We start from the raw sequence: 27237 nt of genomic DNA, 5'->3' as shown, positions 1-27237 counted from the left end.
AGCAACTCACTCCAGTATTCTTGTTTGGAGAATCGCATGGATAGAGGAGCAAGGTGGGCAACAGTCCCTGGGGTCGCAAAGAGTTGGACACAACTGAGTGTACCCACACGCGTGCACGCACGCACACACACACACACACACATATATCCCCTCCCTCTGGGATCTCCTTCCCACCCCCTCGCCACCATCCCACTCATCACAGATCACAGGTCGTCACAGATCACAGCACTGAGCTCCCTGTCCTATACAGCAGGTTCCCACTAGCCATCTATTTTACGCATGGTATATACGCCAATCCTACTCTATCAGTTCGTCCTACCCCCCTTTCTCTCTTTTTAAACTCTAAAACTTTCCATCTTGCTTTTCTTCTCCTCAGCCTTTGTGCCCGCCCAATCAAAGAAGGAGAAGACCCAGAAGGAACTCAGACCCGGAGGAGGTAAAGGTTCAAAGCTTGGGAAATATTGAGCCCTCTGTTTTACAAAGGATCATGTAAGTACACGCTGGGAGCTGAAACAACACTGAGATTCCGGTGGGAGGAGAAAAGAAAATTCCACCCTAAGACAGTTGCATAAAGAGTGGAAAGTGGTATATATTTCAAGTATCCATTAATAGAGTCAACATACTGGAAACAAGCCAGAATGTGTAGGCTAGGAATTCTGGAATGTGTATTGATGGAACATTCCTGATTTCCAAAGTCATGGCCAGTAACAAAAATCCCATTGTGGTCTCAGGGCTTCCATTCTCTTTTGTATACTCGTGGGTTCTCTCTGAGCATAGACCCTGAAAGAGTTTATAGAAAATAACAACAAGAAAGTTATAAAGATGGTAACTTTGAGTTTATAGTTTGGATTAAAAAAAAACACAACTCTGATCACATCTACATAACTCCATCTAATTCAATTCAAAGTACTTTTTAAATTCTGTCCCTATTACATTCCCAGTGCTGAATTAAGTTGTAGGAAACACAATAGAACTATATGAAATGATGATTTCTTTTCTGGAAGGGTAAAAGAGGCAATTATTAAACTTATTAGATAGAGGACAAAACCAGGGGAGATAACCTGAAGCATGTTATTGACATGAAATCTGGCAGGCAGTAAACAAAAGAACAGGGTATGCAAACAGATAGGAAAGTGTGAATTGGAGGCAAAGTCCTTGAAATAGTCCTTGAGGTTTGCAAACAGTTTGGGAGGTTTCTGATCTAATGCTAGTGTAGGTAAATTTTTTTCTGAAAGGAAATAAATCTAACTTGTCCCAGGGAGAGTCTGGGGAGTGGTCAGGTGGAAAGAAACAAAACTCAGTACCCATCTCCTGATAAATCTGAGCTCCTCCAAGGACTGGAAAGCCCCCAAGTGAGAAGATTGTAAACCCAGTGTGGAAAAGTGGACGGGAAGTCAATGTGGGTGATTAGCCATGGCAGAGTGCCAAATCCCACATCTCAGCCACTTTATCTTTGCTTCCCATCTGTCCTTGGAAGAGATATTGTCAAGAATAGTATACAAATCTAGAATGAGGAAGGAGAAGGACCTAGCGGTGAGAGGTGAAAAATGTCTGAGAAGACTGGGTGGATATAAATCCTACGGTAAATTAACTCCCACAATACTCTTAGGTACATAAAAACGGAATGAATAGTCTCTGCTATTCTCTTCCACACCTGGTCATCTTTTTATTTTGCCCATTGTACTTAATGCCACTTTCATGAGGTCAGCCATTGAGGATGGAAATTTCTTTCTGGTGATGAAGAAGAAAAACTTTTCTTTGATTCTCTTATGTTTAGTAGCTGGGGCCTATGGATTAAACTAACAAAAGACAGATTAACAGGGAAAAAAAAGTTTATTTACATGTGCAATGTGCATAAATGCAAGTACTTGGTGATGAGCAACTTTAAGGGTTATTAGAAATAGTAGATTAGCAGAAAAGGGGAGGAGGGAGAAACACTCCTACGGGAAGAACAAATAGGTTTCTTTAGAAAAGACAACCAGGGTTTTTTTAGAACAAACAAGAGGTAAAGTTTGCGGTAATGTTTGTCTCCACAGGTTTGAGCAGTCTTTCTGACTTTATCAGGATCAAATTTCCCCCAGAGAAGGGTTTTATGATAGGTTTTACTCTTGGTCTGTCCTGGGGGCAGACCTGTCCCAAAGAGAGAATTTATGGCACGCGTCATTTCTCTAAAGTTTCTGCCTGAAGTCTGATAAGAGAAGCTCTGAGAAGGCTTCTTTCTGTATCTGTGGAATCTCAAATGTCTTCAGTTTAAAAGTCTTTGTAACAACCCTGGGGTTCTGAGTGGTCCCCACACCTGCAGCTCTGCTTTTAGTTCGTGACCTAATCCTCTGATAAGGCTATGAGTTTCTGAAGGATCTTATTCATCATTTACCCCTAGAGCCTAGGATGTGTGTGTGTGCTAAATCACTTCAGTCACATCTCACTCTTTGTGACCCTATGGACAGGCTCCTCTGTCCATAGGATTCTCCAGGCAAAGAATACTGGAGTGGGTTGAGCCCTCCTCTAGGGGATCTTCCCTACCCAGGGATCAAACCCATGTTTCTTATGTCTCCTGCATTGGCAGGTGGGTTCTTTACCACTAACACCACCTCAGAAGCCCTAGAATCTAGCACATGGTTTGCATACTCGTTAAGGTTTAATGAATGAGTAAATAAACTGAAAGATTATTGTTTTCTTAACATTTGTCAAAGGGCAATAAACAAAAATCATGACACCTTTTAGAGGACAATTCCCAGAGATGTCTTTAGCCTTGATCTCCTCCTGCTATGTTGTTTAATCACTAGCTCATGTCTGATCCTTTGCAACCCCATGGACTGCAGCCCCACCAGGCTCCACTGTCCATGGGGTTCTCCAGGCAAGAACACTGAAGTGGGTTGCCATTTCCTTCTCCAGGAGATCTTCCCAACCCAGAGATCTAACTCAAGTCTCCTGCACTGCAGGAAGATTCTTTACCACTGAGCCATCTGGGAAGCCTTATTGTCAACTCTTTGTAGCCTATCTCTGCCAGGTTTCATGGGCATCTCAAATTCAGCCTATCCTACTATGAACCCATTATCTCTCCTGAAAACCTGTTCTTCATATGTTTCCTAATTCGGGGAATGGCATGTCACCAGATACCCCACCACCCAAGCTTTATAAATGTTATTTCTATTGACTCTCCTCTTTCCCCCTGTAGGGAATCCTCATACAGGTCTCCAGACTCTTCCTCTAGAATAAACACTCCCTCTGCCCCCGTTCTGTCCTCATCATCCTTGCCTGGTGTTCCAGCAATCTTTTAACTGGTTCGCTGTTTCTAGTGTCATTGCCCTCCAATCCAGTTGCTCTCCAATCCATCACCACATTTTTCAAAACAGGTAACTCAATGGTCTGCTGCTGAAAATCCTCTAATACTCCAGTGCTCAGCAGTCGTCTTTCCTTAGTTCTGAAATGACATTGCTGAGGCCTCACCCTATGTTACTGCCGGATGTAGTCTCCCCATCGCACAGTTAGGGTCATAGCCCAGCTCCGTCTCTGCTTCCTTCCCTACTCTGGCTCCTCAACTCTGCTCGCAGCTCACATGCAGATTTTGGCTCTCTTTGCCTCTGGACACCTTAGAGTTACTAGCTGCTCTCTTCATTTCGATTCCATTAAGCAAAAGCAGATTTTTATGGAGTCTCCAGAAATGATTGAGCATAAATGGCACAGTCAGAGGAACCATCAACACAATAGATACAGTGAGTCCTTTACATTGGAAACCTCAAGTTGCAAACTTTCAAAAATCCCAATGTGTGTTCCATCAGTGTAAGGCGTGAGTGAAACTGCAGCATGCCCTCCATCTCCTTCAGATGATCCTTCAGCTCTACCATCTCCCACCCGCTCTTCCTTCTCCAGTCAGTAATTTTTCTTGCCTGTTCACTTGATGCCAGTCCCTGTATGCCAACTGTTGTATTGTACTACTGTACTTTCGAGGCACTGCACTGTAAGATTAAAAATGTTCTCTGGGGACTTCCCTCGTGGTCCAGTAGTCAGGAAGCCATGCTTCAACAAAGAGAGCATCACCAGACACCAAATCTTTCAGCTCCTTGACTTGGACTTAGCCTTCAGAACTGTGAAAAATACATGTTTGTTATTTAAGCCAAAAAAAAAGACTCCCTCCTCCAGTGCAAGGGGCATGGGTTCCACCCCTGGGCAGGGAACTAGGATCCCTCATGCTGCATGGTACAGTCAAAAAAAAATTTTTTTATGTATTTTTTGTGTTTGTTTTTATGTATTATTGGTGTGGAAAGTATTATAGCCCTATACCTGTACAGTACCACCTAGCCAATTGTGCTGGTTGGGTACCTAGGCTAACTTTGTTGGACTTACAAACAAATTGGACTTAACGAACGTGCTCTTGGAACAAAACCCATTCACACGTAGGGAACTTGCTGTACTTCTCTGGCATTTTCTGTGTTTCCCTGGCTGTGATCCACTCGAAGCCATGACCTCACCCGCTGCCGTGTTCCTCATTAGAGTAGAACCCCTTCCCATCTTCTCTGCCAAAGTCCTAACAGCTTCCACTCCCAGCTCTTGCCACCCCATGGACTGTAGCCCACCAGGGTCCTCTGTCAGTGAAAATTTTCAGGCAAGAATACTGGAAAGGGTTGCCATTTCCTTCTCCAGGGGATCTTCCTGACCCAGAGATTGAACCGTGTCTTCTGTATTGCAGGCAGATTCTTTACTGCTGGACCACCAAGGATTCCTCAGCTCTAGTAGACAATACTGAAATCCTCATGTTTGTTAGACAAGCAATTTAACTCTTCATGTGGAACCTGCTTCCATCTAGCTATGACTGCCTGAGCTCACCTTTTATAACCAATCAGTTTCAGTAAGCTATTTTCCAGGAAGAAGGTGCAGTTCCCTCTTTAGGAGGAATTCTACCATCCCCTGAGCCAATCCACTCAAATTAGAGTTAGTTTTTACAACAATGTGCTTTGTTTGTGTATTGTTGGGGTTAACTCAGAGCTTTTTTTTGCCCCAACTAGTTAATATTTGTGGTTCACTATTGTCCAGAATTCTGAAGGAAATCAGCCCTGGGATTTCCTTGGAAGGAATGATGCTAAAGCTGAAACTCCAGTACTTTGGCCAGCTCATGCGAAGAGTTGACTCATTGGAAAATACTCTGATGCTGGGAGGGATTGGGGGCAGGAGGAGAAGGGGATGACAGAGGATGAGATGGCTGGATGGCATCACTGACTCGATGGATGTGAGTCTGAGTGAACTCTGGGAGCTGGTGATGGACAGGGAGGCCTGGCTTGCTGCAATTCATGGGGTTGCAAAGAGTCGGACACAACTGAGCGACTGAACTGAACTGAACTGAACTGATTGTCCAGAAAAATAGTGAAGAGAGAGAACCAAAGGTGTTAGGAAGAAGATCCATTGGGATATGCAAAGAAACTATTGCAAGTTCTTTATTTTTCAAAATTTTTTTTGTTTATGTTCATATATGTTAGTCTATGTACGGTACTGAATATAGTATACTATATTTGTATGTCAAGGAAGGTGGTTAAAAATATTTTCTGATGAAGGCATATAATAAAAAAGTTTAAAGACTATTGCTTCAGAAGGCAGAATCACAATGATCTTAGTGCAGTTTCCAAGCCTTTTTCAAACAGTGCCCAGCAGTGTTTGTTAAAAAGATAATTTTTTTTTAAAAAGACAAAATCATGACCATCCTATAGATAAAAAATGAATGCATGTTAAAGAGTTTATTTAACTCATTATTAGTGAAGGAGGAGAACTGGAGAATACAAAGGGTAGATATTTTTATAGATCATGAATATTGAAAGAAATGTGCAAATTCAGGCGAGACTGCCTTCTTTCAAAGGCAGAGAAGGAAGTCAATTGAACTTCCCAGAGTCAAAACTTTATGTCTTTAGGGTCAAGGATGTTTTGCATTGCTATCATTTGTCTATAAGCTGTAAAATAGTTCAAATGACAGGCTCAGAATCTATATAAAATCGAAACCAGGAAGGGTGTGCTCTAGACCAGGACACTTAAGGCCTGCAGGCCCAATCCAACCAGCTGCCTGTTTTTGTAAATAAAGCTTTATTGGAACATGGCCACATCCATTCATTTAGGCATTGCCTATGGCTACTTTCCAGCTACAAAGGTATTCTTGAGTCACCCAGACAGAGAGAGAGAAAATACTTCTTATCTGGCTCTTGACAGCAAGTTTGCCAACACCTGCTGTAGAAAACCATGCCCAGTTTTCCCATGAAGCACGGTTTTCTCTACACATCTTTATCACAAGAGGGTCTCCCTCCCAGCAGTCTCACCCACCACCGCAGTTTATATTCTCACTGCCCCCCACCCCGTAAGGTTCCTGGGCCTCTGCATTAGTGAATCTCAACACATGAATTGTGAGCCCCCCAAAAGTTCCCTCAACAGGCCTCAGAGTGCTTCCAAAGGCTGTAGCTCTCTCTCTGTTTATTTGGCAGTGGGACCTGTTGGTAGTAAACTAGAGAACCTGTGCTAGAGCCTGGTAAGGATTGAATTGTGTTCCCCAAGAGTCACATGTTCAAGTCCCAACCCCCATTCCAGAAAGTGACTGCATTTGGAAACAGGACCCACAAAGAGATGATTGAGTTAACATGAGGCCTTCAGGGTGGGGCCCCAATCCAAAACAACCGGTGTCCTGAAGTGAGGTGGTGACACCAGGGGTGCACATAAGGAGAAAAGGCCACATGGAGTGCTGTGAGAGGACAACCACTCGTAAGCCAAGAAGAGTTCTGGAGAAGCAAAACCTGCCCACACCTTGTTCTGAGACTTTCAGCCTCCAGAACTGCAGGAACATGAATATCCATCATTTAAGCCACCCAGTTGGCGGTCTTTGTTATGGTAGCCCCGGCAAACTAAAACGGGGCTGTTCATATTACCTGCCCTGAACACTGCAGCAGGGCTTAGAAACACTGCGGAAGTCTGGAGGAGATCACTGTATTCTTTGGGGACTGAAGGCAGTGTCAGCCATAGACTGATCCAGATAGAGTCAGCCTACTGAGGGTGACTAATGTTAGAGTATATTTTCCCCAGACACTCAATCACAAATTCATTCATTAATCCTTTGTCAGATGATGTGACCACAGAGGGATGCATATGTGTCAGCGGTGGTGGTGACGAGGGGTGGACAGGATGAGTTCTCCTCTGGGGATTCATGGTCTAGGAATGGAGACAGATACAAAAAACACAGCCAACTGTGGCAAGTCCTCTGTATACTGGCCTGAGGGTGTTAAAGCACAAACCAAGAAGAAATAGCAATACCAGGTAACAAGTCCTGTGAAAGAGGGTATTCTGTTTTAAGTGACAGCCCAGAGGACAAAGGAGTTGGTTTAGTCAGAGAAGAGCAGACAAGAGGGAGAAGGGGGATGGCCGTGGAGGGATTCAATGAAAGGAGTCCTACTAAAAGGAAACTTAATGTGTGTGGGGATGTTCAGAGTTTTAGCTTGAAATGCATGGTAGACTTAAAACAAATGTTCTCACAATTTTTGCTTAGTCAAGGCATAAAACCCTAGTGTCAGGCATGCCATCTTTCTTAGGGGCTAAAACTCAAGTGGGCAAGAGAGAGGCACAAAAATGAAATTCTTATGTTCTCCTGGGAATTCCCTGATGGTCCAATGGCTAAGATTCCATGCTCTCAATGCAGCAGGGCCAGTTCCATCCTTGGTCAGGGAACTAGATCCTATATGCTACAACTGAAGACTGTGCATACTGCAACTAAGACCCAGAGCAGCCAAAGAAATTCTGATGTACTTCTGAAATGAGATTGATATTTTATTTATTATAAAAAAAAAAGCCCCAGTCACATTTTAATTGCCCTTAATAACCCAATAGGTTTCTAGTCAGTTGAGTTCAGGCCAGTTGCTCAGTCGGGTTTGACTCTTTGCAACCCCATGGACTGCCACACACCAGGCTTCCCTGTCCATCACCAACTCCCAGAGCTTCCTCAAACTCATGTCCATTGAGTCCATGATGCCATCCAACCATCTCATCTTCTGTCATCCCCTTCTCCCTCCCACCTTCAATCTTTCCCAGCATCAGGGTCTTTTCCAATGAGTCAGTTCTTCGCATCAGGTGGCCAAAATATTGGAGCTTCAGCTTCAGCATCAGTCCTTCCAGTGAATATTCAAGACTATTTCCTTTAGGATGAACTGTTTGATCTCCTTGCAGTCCAAGGGACTCTCAAGAGTCTTCTCCAACACCACAGTTCAAAAGCATCAATTCTTTGGTGTTCAGCTTTCTTCACAGTCCAACTCTCACATTCATTCATGATGACTGGAAAAACCATAGCTTTAACTAGATGGACCTTTGTTGGCAAAGTAATGTCTCTGCTTTTTAGTATGCTGTCTAGGTTGGTCATAACTTTTCTTCCAAGGAGCAAGTGTCTGTTAATTTCATGGCTGCAATCACCATCTACAGTGATTTTGGAGCCCAAAAAATAGCCTGTCACTATTCCCATTGCTTCCCCATCTATTTGCCATGAAGTGATGAGACCAGATGCCATGATCTTAGTTTTCTGAATGTTGAGCTTTAAGCCAACTTTTTCACTCTCCTCTTTCACTTTCATCAAGAGGCTCTTTAGTTCTTCTTCACTTTCTGCCATAAGGGTGGTGTCATCTGCATATCTGAGGTTATTGATATTTCTCCCGGCAATCTGGTTCCAGCTTGTGCTTCTTCCAGCCCAGCATTTCTCATGATGTACTCTGCATATAAGTTAAATATGCAAGGTGACAATATACAGCCTTGATGTGCTCGTTTCCTGATTTGGAACCAGTCTATTGTTCCATGTGCAGTTCTAACTGTTGCTTCTTGATCTGCCTACCGATTTCTCAGGAGGCAGGTCAGGTGGTCTGGTAGTCCCATCTCTTTCAGAATTTTCCACAGTTTATTGTGGTTCATCCAGTCAAAGGCTTTGGCATAGTCAATAAAGCAGAAGTAGATGTTTTTCTGGAACTCTCTTGCTTTATCAATGATCCAGTGGATGTTGGCAATTTGATCTCTGATTCCTCTGCCTTTGCTAAATCCAGCTTGAACATCTGGAAGTTCACGGTTCACATATTGTTGAAGCCTGGCTTGGAGAATTTTGAGCATTACTTGCTAGCGTGTGAGATGAGTGCAATTGTGTGGTAGTTTGAGCATTCTTTGTCATTGCCTTTCTTTGGGACTGGAATGAAAACTGATCTTTTCCAGTTTGGTGGCCACTGCTGAGTTTTCCAAATTTGCTGGCATATTGAGTGCAGCACTTTAGCAGGATCATCTTTCAGGATTTGAAATAGCTCAACTGGAATTCCATCACCTCCACTAGCTTTGTTCGTAGTGATGCTTCCTAAGGCCCACTTGACTTCACATTCCAGGATGTCTGGCTCTAGGTGAGTGATCACACCATCCTGATTATCTGGGTCATGAAGATCTTTCTGTATAGTTCTTCTGTGTATTCTTGCCACCTCTTCTTAATATCTTCTGCTTCTGTTAGGTCCATACCATCTGTCTTTTACTGAGCCCATCTTTGCATAAAGTGTTCTCTTGGTATCTCTAATTTTATTGAAAAGATCTCTAGTCTTTCCCATTCTCTTATTTTCTTCTATTTCTTTGCATTGATCACTGAGAAAGGCTTTCTTACGTCTCCTTGCTATTCTTTGGAACTCTGCATTCAAATGGGCATATCTTTCCTTTTCTCCTTTGCCTTTAGCTTCTCCTTTTTTCACAGCTATTTGCAAGGCCTCCTCAGACAACCATTTTGCCTTTTTGCATTTCTTTTTCTTAGGGATGGTCTTGATCACAGCTTCCTGTACAATGTCACGAACCTCTGTCCATAGTTCTTCAGGCACACTATCAGATCTAGTCCCTTGAATCTATTTGTCACTTCTACTGTATCATTGTAAGGGATTTGAATTAGGTCATTCCTGAATGGTCTAGTGGTTTTCTCTACTTTCTTCAATTTAAGTCTGAATTTGACAATAAGGAGTTCATGATCTGAGCCACAGTCAGCTCCTGGTCTTGTTTTTGCTGACTGTATAGAGCTTGTCCATCTTTGGCTGCAAAGAATATAATCAATCTGATTTCGGTGTTGACCATCTAGTGATGTTCATGTGTAGAGTCTTCTCTTGTGTTGTTGGAAGAGGATATTTGCTATGACCAGTGCATTCTCTTGGCAAAACTCTATTAGCCTTTGCCCTGCTTCATTCTGTATTTCAAGGCCAAATTTGCCTGTTACTCCAGGTATTTCTTGACTTCCTACTTTTGCATTCCAGTCCCCTATAATGAAAAGGGCATCTTTTTTGGGTGTTAGTTCTAGAAGGTCTTGTAGGTCTTCACAGAACTGTTCAACTTCAGCTTCTTCAGCGTTACTGGTCGGGGCATAGACTTGGATTACTGTGATATTGAATGGTTTGCCTTGGAAACGAACAGAGATCATTCTGTCATTTTTGAGATTGCATCCAAGCATTGCATTTTAGACTGGTTTTTTGACTATGATGGCTACTCCATTTCTTCTAAGGGATTCTTGCCCACTGTAGTAGATATAATGGTCATCTGAGTTAAATTCATCCATTCCAGTCCATTTTAGTTCTCTAATTCCTAAAATGTGGAAGTTCGCTGTTGCCATCACCTGTTTGAGCAGTTTCAATTTGCCTTGATTCATGGATCTAACATTCCAGGTTCCTGCGCATTATTGTTCTTTACAGCATGGGACTTTACTTCCATCACCAGTCACATCCACAGCTGGGTGTTGTTTTTGCTTTGGCTCTGTCTCTTCTTTCTTTCTGGAGTTATTTCTCCACTGATCTCCAGTAGCATATTGGGTACCTACCGGCCTGGGGAATTCATCTTTCAGGATCCTATCTTTTTGCCTTTTCATACTGTTCATGGTGCTCTCAAGGCAAGAATATGAAGGTGGTTTGTAGTCAGTAACCCTTATCAAAATCAAAGTTGGTTGTGTAATTTGATGAGTCCAGGGAGCCCTAGGAGGTGTGTGCAGCATACTCTCCTGATATAATTATCAGCATCAATATCACTGGGCAGATTTATACTGACCTCATTGTCCAAATTTCAACTGTGTGTATCACTGCCCCTTTTACTGGCAAAGGAAAGCAACAGTGCTTTCTAATTCTGACTTCTGTTTCTCCTTGTTTTTGTTTTGGCAGAGTAAAAGCTATTTCTCTTTTTTATATTTTCTACAATGAAAATAACTTATTACTCTAGTTATATAAATGACCCATGTAAAACAGATTCTAATGATGCCATTTCATCTCTACCCTAATGAGATCATCAGAAATCCTCTGGACCAGATAGAACATGTATTTTAGCTTTCCCCCTCATACCACTTAAGAAAGCTATCGTACACAGTTAGCCACTCTTAGAAGAAAGAGGGAATATAAATTACATTTAAAAGAAAAGTAAATTTGGGGGAGGGATGGGTAGTGTGGGAATTACGTGGTCAATTTTTATGAACTCCAGGGAAGCAGCTGGTAAATTAACCACAGTATTTGATCAAACAAAACAAAACTCTCCAATTACATTGAAGTGTCTGGGCTTTTCTAAGGAAAACAGACTGGGGTTTGGTAATTGCAGTGTTTTGGTTTGTTTTACCAACTTGTAAAATTTTTGAGATTGTATCCTTTTAAAAAAATCAATAAATAACAGTAGATTTTTAGCTCTCAGTTCCAGGAAAAAACTCAGCCTACCCTCAAGTTGAACCTGTATCCATGTGGTCATAATTAAATGCCACCAAAGAACTGAAAATCTTCTGAGAACCTGACCACATTGTCGCATGTTCAGCTACACATAATAGAATGTCCCTAGACAACAGACTGCTGTTTCTAAAATGGCATCTACAGACTCTTTGCAACCCCATGGACTGTAACCTGCCAGGCTTCTCTGTCGATGGGATTTTCTAGACAAGAATACTGGAGATGGGTTGCCATTTCCTTCTCCAGGGGATCTTCCTCACCCAGGGATGGAATCCACCTCTCCTGCGTCTCTGTCGTGGAATTCACGGATGATGGGGAGAAAATGCTGAACGAGCATCTGGACCAAAGTAAGAAGGAAAGAGATTTTTTTTTAAAATCATATATCTGAGTCCAGGTGTTCAAAAGCTGTAAGCTTCTTATTGTAATATGAATTCAGTGTGGTCTGCAAAACCTCCTGGGGGCTTGTGGATGCTGCTTTTGCCAAATATAGAGCCATGGAAAGAAAGATACAGCAGAAAGGAGCTGGGGAAGGAAAAGTGTTCTACTGGGGGCATCCCAAGAGGCTTTATACGCAACAGTAGCCTATGGTCAAGGTCATAAAGGATGGGGAGGGTTTGAAGGGGCAGGCAAGTGAAGACAGGCCTCAAGATGGGCAGGACATGCCTGTACAGCTGGGAAGAGAGGTGGATTTCAGGAATGTTCCCTAGTCACGGAGAACAACAATGTAAGGTTTAGTGTATGAAAGGAAGCAATTAGATTTGTATTTTTGGACACAAAATATAGGCAACAGAAAATATAGCACATAAAATGAATTAGAGAGGTGAATCTTTGGAAGTGAGGAATGGGTTATAAAGATAATGCAATATAGGCCTTGAACGTGGCAGAATCAAAGGAGTAGAGATTAAATGTAGGCAGACCCTAAAGTTGAGTGCGTGCTCAGTCGTGTCTGATTCTTTGTGACCCCATGGCCTGTACCCCGCCAGGCTCCTCTGTCCATGGGATTCTCCAGGCAAGAATACTGGAGTGGGTTGCCATTTTTTTCTCCAGGGGATCTTCCCCACCCAGGGATTGAACCCGGGTCTCCTGTACCTCCTGCATTCCCTGTGGCTCAGATGGTAAAGAGTCTGCCTGCAGTGCTGGAGACCCAGTTTCAATTCCTGAGCCAGGAAGATACTCTGGAGGAGGGCACGGGCAACCCACTCCACTGTTCTCACCAGGAGAATTTCATGGACAGAGAGCAGGCTACAGTCCACGGGGTCACAAAGATTTGGACGCAACTGAGCGACTAACACACACACAGACCCTAAAGTTAGAGCAAGCACTAATTTTTTTCCTCAAAACAATTGTTTTCTCTGTCCACTGATGAATCTCAGCCTGGAAACCCCCACTTCACAGATGACATCCTTTCTCTTGTTTCTGGACTTGTGCCCCACCTCCCTGCCATGGGAGAAAAAGAAGGGAAATTCCTATTCCCCCACAAGGGCAGGAGGGGATGGAGGGAGGCACCTTCAGCCTGCATTGCAGGGACAGGAAACAGCATCACTGGCATGCCAGCTTCCTCTCCCGCTCCCTAAAGGACCAGTGGGATAAACAGCACTTCTGTTCTAGACTCCTAGTATACACAGTCATACACTCCTCTGTTGCTTTCTAAATGCCATCATGCTCTCTTTCTAGCTCTCTTGGGTTCACTTCAATGGCAAGAAAAGGGATGTAGTCCAAATACCTGCCTTCCAATGGCACTTCTATAACGTAACCTGTCCCACGGTGGTTGACAGCCAGGCTGCCTGGATCCAGAGCCTAGTCGTGCCATATCCTCAACTAAGGATGACTTCACCTCCCTGTGCCTGCTTCCCCATGGGCCCACAGGGTACCTGCCTCATAGGATGGTTAGGAGAACTAGACAGTCGTGTCTATTCACTCGTGTCTAGTTGCTCAGTTGTGTCCAACTCTTTGCAGCCCCATGGACTGTAGCCTGCTTCCTGTCCATGAAATTCTCCCAGCAAGAACAGTGGAGTGGGTTGCCCGTGCCCTCCTCCAGTAAAGCACCTCCAAGTAAAGCACTTGGACCAGTGCCTGGCACAGAGTAAGTATTTAATAAGCATTAGCAAATATTATTACATATCAAAATAGTCATGTCTCTTTTCTAAAATGAGAACAGTAGGTGAGAGGGTCTTAGCAGGGCGGTGGTTCCACCCTGCAGACAGGGGCAGCTCCAGAATTCTAGTGGGTGAAGAGTAAAGGGGGTTATGACTACAGTCGAGTGTGGGGGAGGGTGGCTTTGGGGAAAGGGGTGTCAAGTGGAGACCACTAGCCTGCAACCAACTAGGTTTGGAACTGCAGCTGCCTAGGACTCCAGGATACATGCCAATTGGTATTTCCACTGGTTGACAAAAGCTGCTACTACTCCAGACACAGGCATACTGAAAAGATCTTCCTCCTCAGCAGAAATTGTATGTGTTAGACACTCCAGGTTATTTAAATGAGATACTCTAAAGAAAAGACCTTTCTCCATATAAAAGCCCACACCTCTGTGGAGCCAGCCACTAGCCTGTCTCACTTCCCTTAAGATGGTGGCACCCACCCTATAACTCACATCCTTCTATTTGCATTCCAGGTTTAGAGAAAGATGAAAATATTTGCCAGGTGGCTTGAATGGCAAAGAATCTGCCTGCAATGCAGAAGAACCAGGTTTGATCCCTGGGTTGGGAAGATCCCCTGGAAAAGGGCATGGCAACCCACTCGAGTGTTCTTGCCTGGAGAATTCCATGAACAGAAGAGTCTGTCTGGCTACAGTGACTAATGCCTTCACTTTCAAGCAATCTTCATTATGATGTTTAATTCATTGTTAATAAAACAAAACTTCTGAAAGGGAGAGAATGAAAATTATAAAAAGATTGAGACTATTGGTTGTTGTGGTGATTTTTTTTTGGGGGGGGGGGTGCTGCACTGGGTTTTTGATGCTGCTTAAGGGCTAGTCATGTATGGATGTGAGAGTTGGACTGTGAAGAAGGCTGAGTGCCGAAGAATTGATGCTTTTGAACTGCGGTGTTGGAGAAGACTCTTGAGAGTCCCTTGGACTGCAAGGAGATCCAACCAGTCCATTCTGAAGGAGATCAGTCCTGGCTGTTCTTTGGAAGGAATGATGCTAAAGCTGAAACTCCAGTACTTTGGCCACCTCATGCGAAGAGTTGACTCATTGGAAAAGACTCTGATGCTGGGAGGGATTGGGGGCAGGAGGAGAAGGGGCCAACAGAGGATGAGATGGCTGGATGGCATCACTGACTCGATGGACGTGAGTCTGAGTGAACTCCAAGAGTTGGTGATGGACAGGGAGGCCTGGTGTGTTGCGATTCATGGGGTCACAAAGAGTCGGACATGACTGAGCAACTGAACTGAACTGAAGGGCTTTCTCTAGGGAGGACTTCTCATTGAGGTGGCTTCTCTTGTTACTGAGCACAGGCTCTAGGTGTGTGAGCTTCAGTAGCTGCAGCATGAAGGTTCTAGAGCATGGTCTCCATTGTGGTGCACAGGTTTAGTTGCCCCATGGCACACGGAATCTTCCTGGACCAGGGATTGCGCTTATGTCCCCTGCATTAGCAAGTGGATTCTTATTCACCGGATCATCACGGAAACCTGAGACTCATTTTAATAGAGACACACAGGATCCTAGACCTGGAAGGAAATCAAGAAATCCTTTAGTTGTTTTCTGGACTCAAACTTTTTTTTTTTTTAAGCAGAGTGCTTTATTCAAACAAAAATTTTCTTGGAATCTGTGCCCATAAAACAGATAAGCCCAGAATCAGTTTGAGAAAGCAGTGCATACAAAGATGGGAACTGATGGAATCAACTTGTCTGAATTATCCCCCTAGAGGACAGGTGAGAGGGGAGTGCATTATTTGCAGAGAATTGCAAAACAACAATAAAACCAATTAGTAGCTGGTCTGCTTCAAACCAGTCAATTTTAAATGAAATCAACTTTGAATATTCATTGGAAGGACTGATGCTGAAGCTGAAGCTCCAATACTTTGGCCACCTGATAGGAAAAATTGACTCATTTAGAAAAGACATTGATGCTGGGAAAGATTGGAGGCAGGAGAAGGGGACAACAGAGATGAGAGGATTGGATGGCATCACTAACTCGATGGACATGAGTTTGAGCAAACTCCGGGAGATAAGAAGGACAGAGAAGCCTGGTGTGCTGCAGTCCATGGAGTCGCATAGAGTCGGACATGGCTTAGCAACTGAACAGCTGCTTTGTGTTATTGCTGTGCACTGACAATTCTATATAACATCAGCAATTAAGGGCTTCCCTTGTGGCTCAGCAGTAGACGTGGGTTCGATCCCTTGGTTGGGAAGATCCCCTGGAGAAGGGAAAGGCTACCTATTCCAGTATTCTGGCCTAGAGAATTCCATGGGCTGTATAGTCCATGGGATGGCAAAGAGTCAGACAGCAGTGAGCAACTTTCACTTTCACTTTTTCAGCAGTTAAATACTCCCATCTGCCAAGGTGGACGCCCCTCCTCCCTCTGCCCGCCTCCCCTGCTCGCCCCTGGCACATCACCGGGTGAAGTGCAGAGGAGGGGCCGGAAATCTGCCAACATAACCCCCAACCCAAACAAGTCCCAGTGGCTCTGTGGAACAAGTTTTAAAAACCATCAATCCAGCCCACTGTGCTTATTTGTCAAACCCAGAAGGTTAACTCATAAAAGTGACATTCAAATTCAGAGTCGGTGCCCTCTGTGTCTACTCCCCAAAGCCTTCATCTGGGTGAAGAGAAGACAGCATCTTATTCTTTATTTCCCCTGCTTGATGGTGGTATGGGTTGATTTGTGTCCCCCTGACCCAGAATTTCGGAGAAGGCAATGGCATCCCACTCCAGTACTCTTGCCTGAAAATCCCATGGACGGAGGAGCCTGGTAGGCTGCAGTCCATGGGGTCACTAAGAGTCAGACACGACTGAGCGACTTCCCTTTCACTTTTCACTTTCATGCATTAGAGAAGGAAATGGTAACCCACTCCAGTATTCTTGCCTGGAGAATCCCAGGGACGGAGGAGCCTGGTGGGCTGCCATCTATGGGGTCGCACAGAGTCAGACATGACTGAAGTGACTTAGCAGCAGCAGCAGCAGCAGCAGCAGCAGCAGCAGACCTAGAATTCCTATATTAAAGTCCTAATGCCTGATACTTCAGAATGGGACCCTATTTGAAAAAAAAATAGTTGCAGATACAATTAGTTGGTCATAACATGAGGTCATTAAAGATGAGCCCTAATTCAATATGACCATTGTCCTTATAAAAGGGGGAAATTTGGATATAGACACACACACATGTAGAGACAAGCTACATGAGGATAAAAGCAGAGACGAAGGCAATGATGTATAAGCTAAGAAACACCAAAAATTACTGGCAAACCACCAAAAGCTAGGAAGAAAGCCTGGAACAGATTCTCCTACATAGTATCAGAGGGAACCAATTCTAGTGACTTTGATCTTGGACTTCTAGCCTCCAGAGGTATGAAACATTAAATTTCTGTTGTTTAAGCCACTCAGTTTGTGAAACCTTGTTACACCAGCCCTATGAAGTTACCTGTTCAGTTGCTAAGTCATGTCCAATTCTTTGTGACCCTCCATGAACTACAACACACCAGGCTTCTCTGTCCTTCACTATCTCCCAGAGTTTGCTCAAACTCATGTCCATTGAGTTGATGATGCCATCCAACTACTTCATCCTCTGTTGTCCCCTTCTCCTCTTGCCCTCAGTCTTTCCCAGCATCAGGGTCTTTCCCAATGAATCGGCTCTTCACATCATGTGGCCAAAGTATTGGAGTTTCAGTCTTAGCATCAGTCCTTTCAATGAGTGTTCAGGGTTGATTTCCTTTAGGACTGACTGGTTGGATCTCCTTGTTGTCCAAGGGACTCTCAAGAGTCTTCTCCAACACCACATTTCAAAAGCATCACTTCTTTGGTGCTCAGCCTTCTTTATGGTCCAACTCTCACATCCATTCATGACCACTGGAAAAACCAGAGCTTTGACTACACTGACTTTTATTGGCAAAGTGATACTTGGAAGCCAGTACACCTAGTAAAAGGCAAATGGGACATCACTGCAGAGCTGTCCTCAAAGTAATGCACACCAGTGAGCTAGAATTCAGGTGGAAAGAGTCACAGAATTCACAGCACCTTTACAAAGATTCAGTAATACAGTCCTTGGAGATGGTTTCCAGTTAGTGGCCAGTTGCAAACCCAACTTCACAGAACTCAAAATAAGATCGAGTTATTGTCTCCCACAAGTGGGAAGGACAGGAAAGTGTTTTGAGGAGACTGAAGCCTGAGCCCAAGTTCCGCATCACTTCTCTGCTGTCAGCATCTTTCTCTTCTACCCAAGTGCAAAGAGTGTGGTCCCCAGGCCACCTCCAACAGCCTTGGGCACTGAGCATCAAAAAGGAGTCTCTTTTCTATCAGCTACAGCAAGGACAATACCTGGGGAGGGTTCTGCTTGAGCCAGCTATGCAGTCATCAGTGAGAGCAGTGCTAGACTACAAGAGGGGAGGTGTGCTGGGCAAGACAACACCAACCACCCAGATGCTCTGGGACCCATCCGCTGTTCCCAGAAGAACCTAGGACTTGGGGCCATTGTTCCTTCCCTGTGGAAGTGCCTCCGTTCAAAGACAAACCACACTTTCCTTGCTTTCTCAGAAACATGCAGGAAGCAATTTAGACCATTTGGACCACCCATGAGAGCCATCTGTGCGTGGGAGGAACGGAAATGTCCATGCAGGTGCTGGTAGCGCTTCCCAGAACCACAGGGCGTGGAATCAGATTGAAAGGACCCCTGAGAGGAAGCTGCCTTCTCCTGCCTGCCATGAGAGAGGGGATGCGGCTTTATCATAATCTGTAGCAAAATCCAGGAAAGTGCTCCCCAAACAGCATGAGATTAAGAGTACACACTCTGTGGTTAAAAAAAAAAAAAAAAAACAAAAAAACAAAAAACCACCTGCCCATGCAGGAGACACAAGAGAAGCAGGTTCCATTCCTAGGTTAGGAAGATCCCCTGGGGGAGGGTATGGCAACCCACTCCAGTATTCTTGCCTGGAGAATCCCAGGAGCAGAGGAGCCTGGCGGGCTACAGTCCCTAGGATCGCAAAGAATCCTACATGAGTGAGTCAACTTAGCATGCATGCACTCTGAAGCCTAGATTCAAATTCCAGCTCTGCCCCTTAAGAGCTGTGTGACCTTGAGCAAGCTCCTTAATGTCTCTGTGTTTCAGCTTACTCCTGTGTGAACAGTGGGATCATATGTCTACTTTCCTCCTATTCTGAAAATTATAGGAGCTGATTTGCATAGAATCCTCAGACTGTTGCCTGGTTGTAGAACATTTGCTGTTTTATTAATTTTGTTGTCATGATCACTCTGAGGAACATGAGTTTATTATTGTTAAACTCATGTTCATTGAGAACATGAGTGGGACAGCCAGAGCTCATCCCATAGCTCTGAAAAGTGAAAGTGTCAGTCACTCAGGCGTGTCTGACTCTTTGTGACTCCAAGTCACCTGCCAGGCTCCTCTGTCCATGGGATTCTCCAGGCAAGAATACAGGATTGGGTTGCCATTCCTTTCTCCAGGGGATCTTCCCTGACCCAGGAATCGAACCTGGCTCTCCTGCATTGTAGGTGGATTCTTTACCATCTGAGCCACCAGGGAATCCCCTAGCTCTAATTCTTACTAGTGCAAACTTGGGCAAGTTGCTTAAACCAGCTGGTGACTCAGTTTCCCCATCTCTAAAAAGGAATGGTAGTTGTACCTTCCTCCTCTCTTTGCTGTGAGAACCAACTGGTATCAGACATTCCAGGTGCTAATAAGGATGGTACTTGCCACATGCTAAGCATTCCGTCATCACTTTGTATTTAAATGCATTCAGCCCTAGCAACATAAGCAGTTATTAAGACCTACTACTACACACTCTGTATGGCTGGGGCTATGTGCCAGTATCTCAGGGGATACTGGGAAGAGGAGGACTGGAAGAGACCTGGGAGAACTTGTCCAACCCTATCACTTGCTGGATTTTAGCTCCGAGCTCCAAGCATCTACATCTCCATCCACAGAAAGAGACAGGACCCATCTGTCAGCTCTCAGGAGAAGGGAAATTGGCAGCAAATCAGAAACTAGGAGATTGACTGGAGGATGACTCGTGTTGTACCTCAAAAGTGGCTGGGTTTGCTGGCAGCGAGCAGCTAATTACTTGAAAAATCTGTGGGAAGGCAGAGTGGTTAATATCTGCAGAGTAGTGAGAGAATGGCCCACTGTGAGAAAATGTCAACTCCATATGGGGTTGGAGATGAGTCTGTATTAGGCAAGCTGTTCTCCATCCTAAACAGTCCTGCTGGGTGAGACTTAGTGGGCGTCATAATGAGCCAAAGAAGGAAGTTTTTGACTTTGCTGCTTTTTTTACTCCAAGTACTGCTGTGAGTTAGCATATGGCATCTCAGATGTGAGAATGAACTGTAATTTGTGCTTGGGATATCTGCAGCTTGAAGTGATCTATTTGGCAAAGAAGAAAAAGAAAAGAATTACAGAATATGATAGAGACCTGGGTGTCTTTAAAGGGAATAGCCTTCTGGAAAACAAGCTCTGACATTCAGATGCCTTGCCAAAAATTATCCCAAGCCATCCATCTCCACGGTTCCACTTCAGCGCTTGGCAAAGTTGGGAATGAGGCAAGGCAGAGCCTCTACGTCCTCATGCTTCTGTGGTTCCAATAATGACATCATCTGTTACTGTGCTCTCCTTTTCCAACAATGGAAATCAGACTTGGAAAATCGCAATCACTCAGAATCAGCTTTTTCAAATGCCTCTCTTCCATCTATAAATTTACAAAAACAGTTCCTCAACTTTAAAAATTCTTTTATTTGCGAAGAATGGGCAGTAGTAGAGTGGTGTAAAAGGGGACAAGGATCATATACCTGGAAACATCGATCCATAATGCCTTTTTGCTTGCATGTGTAACCCTCTCTGCCTGAATAACATCCTCCATAAAAGTCTCACACTTCCACCCAGGTGCCCTAGATGTTCAGACCTATGGTTTCTGTTTTTGTTTTTAAATCTGGAAATTATTGTTTCTCATCTTTTGAGAGAATGTGATTACAAACCAATGCTCACTTCCTTTGGGGGAATTAAAAAGATAAAGAGAGTGTGGCCTGGATAATTTTTTCTATTAAGTTAATGAAACAAGAAGACCATTATTCTAAGCAGACTCCAATGACTTAGCAGCCTATACAAGCAAACTAGAAGGAAGCCAATAAATGCCTTCAAGTTATGAAATGAAACCCAAGGACAACCAATAACAGTTGAGCAACTAGTCTTTCCTTAATAAGGCACTGCTTAAGCTATAGCCAATCAAGTCCTTTCTTTGACTTGCTTGCTGAATGTTCTCAATAAATCTTGCCCCTAACTCCCTTGGATGGAGAACTACTAACTGCTTCCTGTTTGATACTGCCAATAGGAACTGACGTTTACTCAGATAAACATTTCCCTGATGGCTCAGACGGTAAAGAATCTGCCTGCAATGTGGGAGACCCAGGTTTGATCCCTGGTCGGGAAGATCCCCTGGGGAAGGTCATGGCAACCCACTAGAGTATTCTTGCTTTGGAGAATCCCATGGACAGAGGAGCCTGACAAGCTTTGTCCATGGGGTCAAAAAGAGCTAGACACGACTGAATGACTAACACTTTCACTTTTACTTTCAACTAGATGCTTAAAAATGTCAACATGTCTCAGTTTATCTTTTAATACTCCCCCTCCCGGGGGAAAAAAAAAAAGATGGGATGGAAGGTGAAGACCATGAGACTGCTTTGTCTCCAACCTAATGTTCTATATTTCACTCCCAGTGATGGCACTCATAGAAATGAAACGGACTTTAGTGTCAGCATTCTCAATAGTGGATAGCATCCATTTCAGCAAGCAGTGTCTAATATTCATTCATTCATTCATTCAAGAAGTGTCTATTGCATACCCACTCTGCCCTGAGCTGTGCTGTGCTTAGTCACTCAGTCGTATCCGCCTCTTTGTGACCCCATGGACAGTAGCCTGCCAGGCTACTCTGTCACTGGGATTCTCCAGGCAAAAATACTGGAGTGGGTTGCCATGCCCTTTCCCAGGGGATCTTCCCAACCCAGGGATCGAACCCAGGTCTCTCGAATTGCAGGCAGATTCTTTGCCATCTGAGCCACCAGGGAAGCCCAAGAAAGAGTATTGGGAGTAGGTAGCCTATCCCTTCCTGACCCAGGAATCAAACCAGGATCTCCTTCATTGCACATGGATTCTTCACCAGCTGAGCTACCAGGAAAGCCCCCACTCTGCTCTAGGCACTAGATAATGATGGCAAATTAGACCTGGGTGCTGTTCTGTAATAAATAGAAAGGTATATCAAGATGAAATGAATATTTGTCCTCTGTGGTATTAAAACTTGTTGGTCTACATGTACTTTGAATGACTCATTTATACACACATGATTTTTTAGCATCATATGCTGGTCATCTGGAAAACCTTGATCTCCAAAAGGTATTATTATACAATATCAATATCACGTCTCCTAGAATAGGTCCTGGATTCCCAGGAGCTTGACAAACATTGTTACTGGCTATAGTAAACAGTTCTTCCTCTTTTTTGGTATCTCAGCATCTGAACTGTTCTTCAAGATCTGAGGACTGCCCCCTCTTGATAAGTCCTGGTGGAAAGCAGACACCGATCCCCAATGCTGGAGTCAGAGTTTCTCTGCCTCCCTTGCAGCTTGACTGAGGACAACTACAAGGCTCTGACAATCACAGCATCCATGCTGGACTGTGACTTGGGAGGCCAGAGCCTGGCATCCACTCTAGTCCTACCGGAGGCAGCCTTAATGGTGAACTCTAGGGGTAGTCATGGCAGGACGACGAAAGGAGTGGAGTCTTCTTGGGACCAGATCTGTTGTGATTGGGAGGCTTAGCTGGCCATGTGGCCTAGTTCTCTGATGTCCTGGGAATTCAGAGTGACCCAATATTTTAATACATTTCTTTCTGCTTAAATTAGCCAGGGTTGGTTTCTGTGTACTCGCCTTCCCAATACCTATATCCCCTCAAACTTGAATCTTAACATGATCACTACGAACAACTCTGAGCAACCAAGTGCTAGAGACCTGAAGTGAAGCTGGCCATCCATAACAGAAAGCTCTATTTGACCTACTTTGGCCATAATGCAATCATCATTTTCAAGTTAGTTAGTTATTTCAGTCGCTCAGTCGTGTCCGACTCTTTGCGACCCCATGAGTAGCAGCACGCCAGGCCTCCCTGTCCATCACCAACTCCCGGAGTTCACTCAGACTCGCGTCCGTCGAGTCAGTGATGCCATCCAGCCATCTCATCCTCTGTCGTCCCCTTCTCCTGCCCCCAATCCCTCCCAGCATCAAGTTACATAATTTTAATTTAATCAAACTGCATTTTGGAATTCCTGTTGATATAGTAATCCCATTTCTAGGAATCTATCCTGAACAAATAAATCATCAATGTTTCTTTAAAGATAGTCATCACAGTGTTATTTATTGTTTAAAAACAATAAACCAGAAACAACATAAATGTGCATCATTGAAACATATCAGCACTACTAAAAATAACATTTTCAAAGAGCATTTAAGGCCATGGAGAATACAAAACTTTATATAAAGTAATGTTCCAATTTTCTGTAAAACTCATTTTATGTGGATGATTATCCTTGAAGGTGATAGATCAAAATATTAATATCCTTTACATCTACATTATGAGAGTACAGGTGCTTTCTAATTTTTTTAAGCTAGAAAACAGCTAGATATTATTTATTTTGCAGATAATTATTTTATTTACCTTGTGTAATTTAAAATTTTTCTGCAATAAATATGCATTAGTCTTACCTTAAGGACAAATAATAAATTACATAATAAAAACATAATTAAAATACATAAATATGTTTGGAATCTGATTTTTCACTGATTCAGACTATTACCCCAACAGTATTTTAGGTTAGGGAGGCTCAGTCATATTTGGAAGAGCTCATCAAGACAATGATGCTAGTAAATTAGGATGCTTCACTGTATCCTACCAACAATAAGTATAAAAGTGAAAGTCACTTGGCCCAGCCATGTCCAACTCTTTGCAACCCCATGGACTATACAGTCCATGGAATTCTCCAGGCCAGAATACTGGAGTGGGTAGTTTTTCCCTTCTCCAGGGGATCTTCCCAACCCAGGAATCAAACCAGGGTCTCATGTGTTGCAGGCAGATTATTTACCAACTGAGCTATCAGGGATATAACAATAGGCATATACATGGATTATCCCTTATATCCTCCCCCAAAGGCAATAAGACAGATTTCTGGCTTGTGAGAAGCTTGCAGGACCTATTGAGGGTTTTTTAAAAATGTGTTTTAAAACAGAGAATGACAAAATAAGATAACACCAAGTGACAGAAGAGTAGTACAAGTTTAAAGTCTACAGGAATTCAAAAAAAAGTTTGCCCACCTCGATTGAATGCTTTGACAGTTTTCTTGAAGGTGGTAGGACTTCTACTCTAAGTCAGTGATTCACTTAAGACCTTCTTTATCCTTTTGAGAATGATTGAAGACACTGAAGAGCTTTCGTTTGTGTGAATTAAATACTTACCCAGCTAGATACTAAAACAGAATTTTTTTGATTGTTTATTAAATCATTTAAAATAACGATAATAAACCCAATTACATGCTAACGCAAATAATATATTTTTTGAAAAATAACTATTTTCTAAAAGAAAAGGAGAATTAGTGGGAAATTCTATTTTGCAAATTTCTTTAATGAGTGGTTTAATAGAAGACAGCTGGGTTCTTATGTTTGCTTTTATATTCAGCATGTTGACACATGTTGTTTGGGTTGAAGTATATGAATAAAACATGGCCTTGCACAGATAAGAAGTTGGAAAAAGAGAGAATACATAACCTTTTTCAGATAATTATAAATATCTTTTTTCTTTGATGAGACACCGAATCTCAACAAATAGTAATCTCTTAAAGGTTAGTTTCAAGATGGAATCTGAAAGCATATCAATGAACTTTTGTTCTCTGTTACATTAAAACCCATTGGTCTGCATGTACTTTGAATGTGTCTTTTACCCACACATGATTTTGTAACCTCATGCACTGGTCATTTAGAAATTTTGATCTTTAAAATGTTGACTTGTTTTGTTACACAATAATAAAAGAATCACATTTTTTAATATTACCAAGGAGCTCATCAAGAAGTCTTCAATTATTGGGAATCTGTCAAGCTCACAGTTGTATACAAGTTTTCCAAAAGTCTAATTTTGCTGGAAAGCCCCAATTTTATCATTTGGCAACAAGGCTTAGTTGTTTTCCTCGAAGTGACAGATTCAGTTTATTTTTGAGAAAATGTTCGCCAAATATGCAAACTTGAATGAGTACAGTTTGTTTATGAGTTATTCTATCAGATAAAATGATGTTCCATGAAAAAAAAATAGCAGTTCAACTCACAATTCAGTTGAATTGACTGTTCACATACAGCAGAAGTGCTTTTTCCACTTCATCACACAGAATATTAAAAGGATGTGTGCTCAAAGGGCAATATTTAATAGAATTAATATTTTTTGTTTCTTTAAGCACAATCTTATGTGAAACTGGTATTTTCCTCCCTGTAACTGGGTGGTGGATTACCACCCAATTATAGGATTACCTATAATGGATTAATTGATTACCAATAAATGGATTACCACCAAGGATTACTTGTTCTCTCACTTTCACCCACCAGTGCTTTTGCACATTTGGTACAAATGTTAAAAGTGAAAAAAGAAACCAAACAACATCTTAGCATTATTATGAGCGTTATTATTTTTTGGCAGCATTGCACATCTTGTGGGGTCTTAATACCTTGACCAGGGATTGAACCTGGTTCACAACAGTGAAAGTGCTGAGTCCTAACCCTGGGACTGCCAGGGAATTCCCATCTTAGTATTATTATGATGATAATTTTGACCTCAAGACCCTCTGAAAGTGCCTCGGAGAGCCTCACCCCCTCAAGATTCCATAGACATACTCTCATACTCTGAGAATTATGCTAAACTTCAAAAGGAGGGAAGACTTTAACGAGTCATCAGGAAATAAATGCCCCTGGATATTGGCTGGATAGTGAATGGAAGGGAGCCAAGGTAAAGCCTGGAGAGCTAAGTAGGTGCTGAAAGTCTTAAGTACCAGGGAGCAGAGCTTGAACATTATCCCATGGACAAATGGGAAACTTTAAAAAACATAGCTATCATTTATCGAGCATCTACTGTGTGCCTGGCATTTTGCTCACATTATTTAATTAACACTCCATGTTAATCCTGAGCTTCCTGGGTGGCACTGTGGTAAAGAACCCTCCTGCCAATACAGGAACTGCAGGTTCGATCCCTGGGTCAGGAAGATCCCCTGGAGGAGGAAATGGCAGCCCACTGCAGTATTCTTGCCTGGACAGAGGTGCCTGGTGAGCTACAGTCCGTGGGGTCGCAAAGACTTGGACATGACTGATCGACTGAGTGTGCATGCACAGCACACACACTTAATCCTATGAGGCAAGTATCATCATCCTCATTGGTTGGAAAAGGAAGCTGGGGCTTAGAGAAGTTAAGGAATGTACCTTAACTCACACAGCTAGTGAAAGTAATTTACCTTAACTCTCACAGGGAGATGAGACTGCAAAGGTTAGGTGGACAATTTCCAACTTCCGGCATCTCAGGTTTCCTTCCAGGTCACATTTTTCAGCTCTGCTGGGTAGGGTCCTGGAACGTGTATGTTTTTAACACGTCTAGTCTGCTGTGAAGCATTCTGGCTATAAATCTTGCCTATTTACTCTGGGCTCCCTAAGGGCAAGGGTCAAGTCTGTTTACATGCCCAGCACAATGTGATCACTTAATAAATCTTTAACCACAAAGGTAATGGTTTTTATGGAGCCCAACTCCACCCAGATCCCTTGCAACTTTCCCTGGGTCTAAACTACACATTCCAGAGTAAGAGGGTTTTTTTCCCCCCCAAAGAGGAACTTGGAGGCCTATATTTTCTGAATTTGACTATGACTTTCAATGACCACAACAGTTTTATCTGAGATTATCGCTGCATATTCATATGGTGAGCAAGGCTTGTCTTTTTCACCTTTCCATTTCTTGGACCATTTGGATCTTACTCTGGATGAAAAATGGGCTTTAGAGCAGGCTGACTTGAATTTGAATCCTGATTCCACCACTGACAAACTGTGTAACTGTGGGCAACTAACATATGCCTTTCAGCCTCCATTTCCCTCCTGAAAGCATGATGACAGTACTGACTTCTTCAGAAAGTTGTTGAGTGAAATAAATGAAATAGTATAAGGAAATCACTGCTCTGGGCCTTTTCTTTCCCCCACACTTCCAGTCTGGGCCCAAAGAGCCCCTCCCCAGCTCTCAAGGGTCCCGGGTTTTCACAGAGTCAGGCAGGTCTGGTAACTTACCAGCTCCTACTTCATCACAAACTGCCCC

The sequence above is a fragment of the Capricornis sumatraensis genome, chromosome 18, assembly GCF_032405125.1.
Source record: "Capricornis sumatraensis isolate serow.1 chromosome 18, serow.2, whole genome shotgun sequence".
NCBI classification, from domain to species: domain Eukaryota; kingdom Metazoa; phylum Chordata; class Mammalia; order Artiodactyla; family Bovidae; genus Capricornis; species Capricornis sumatraensis.
This window is presented reverse-complemented; position numbering follows the sequence as displayed.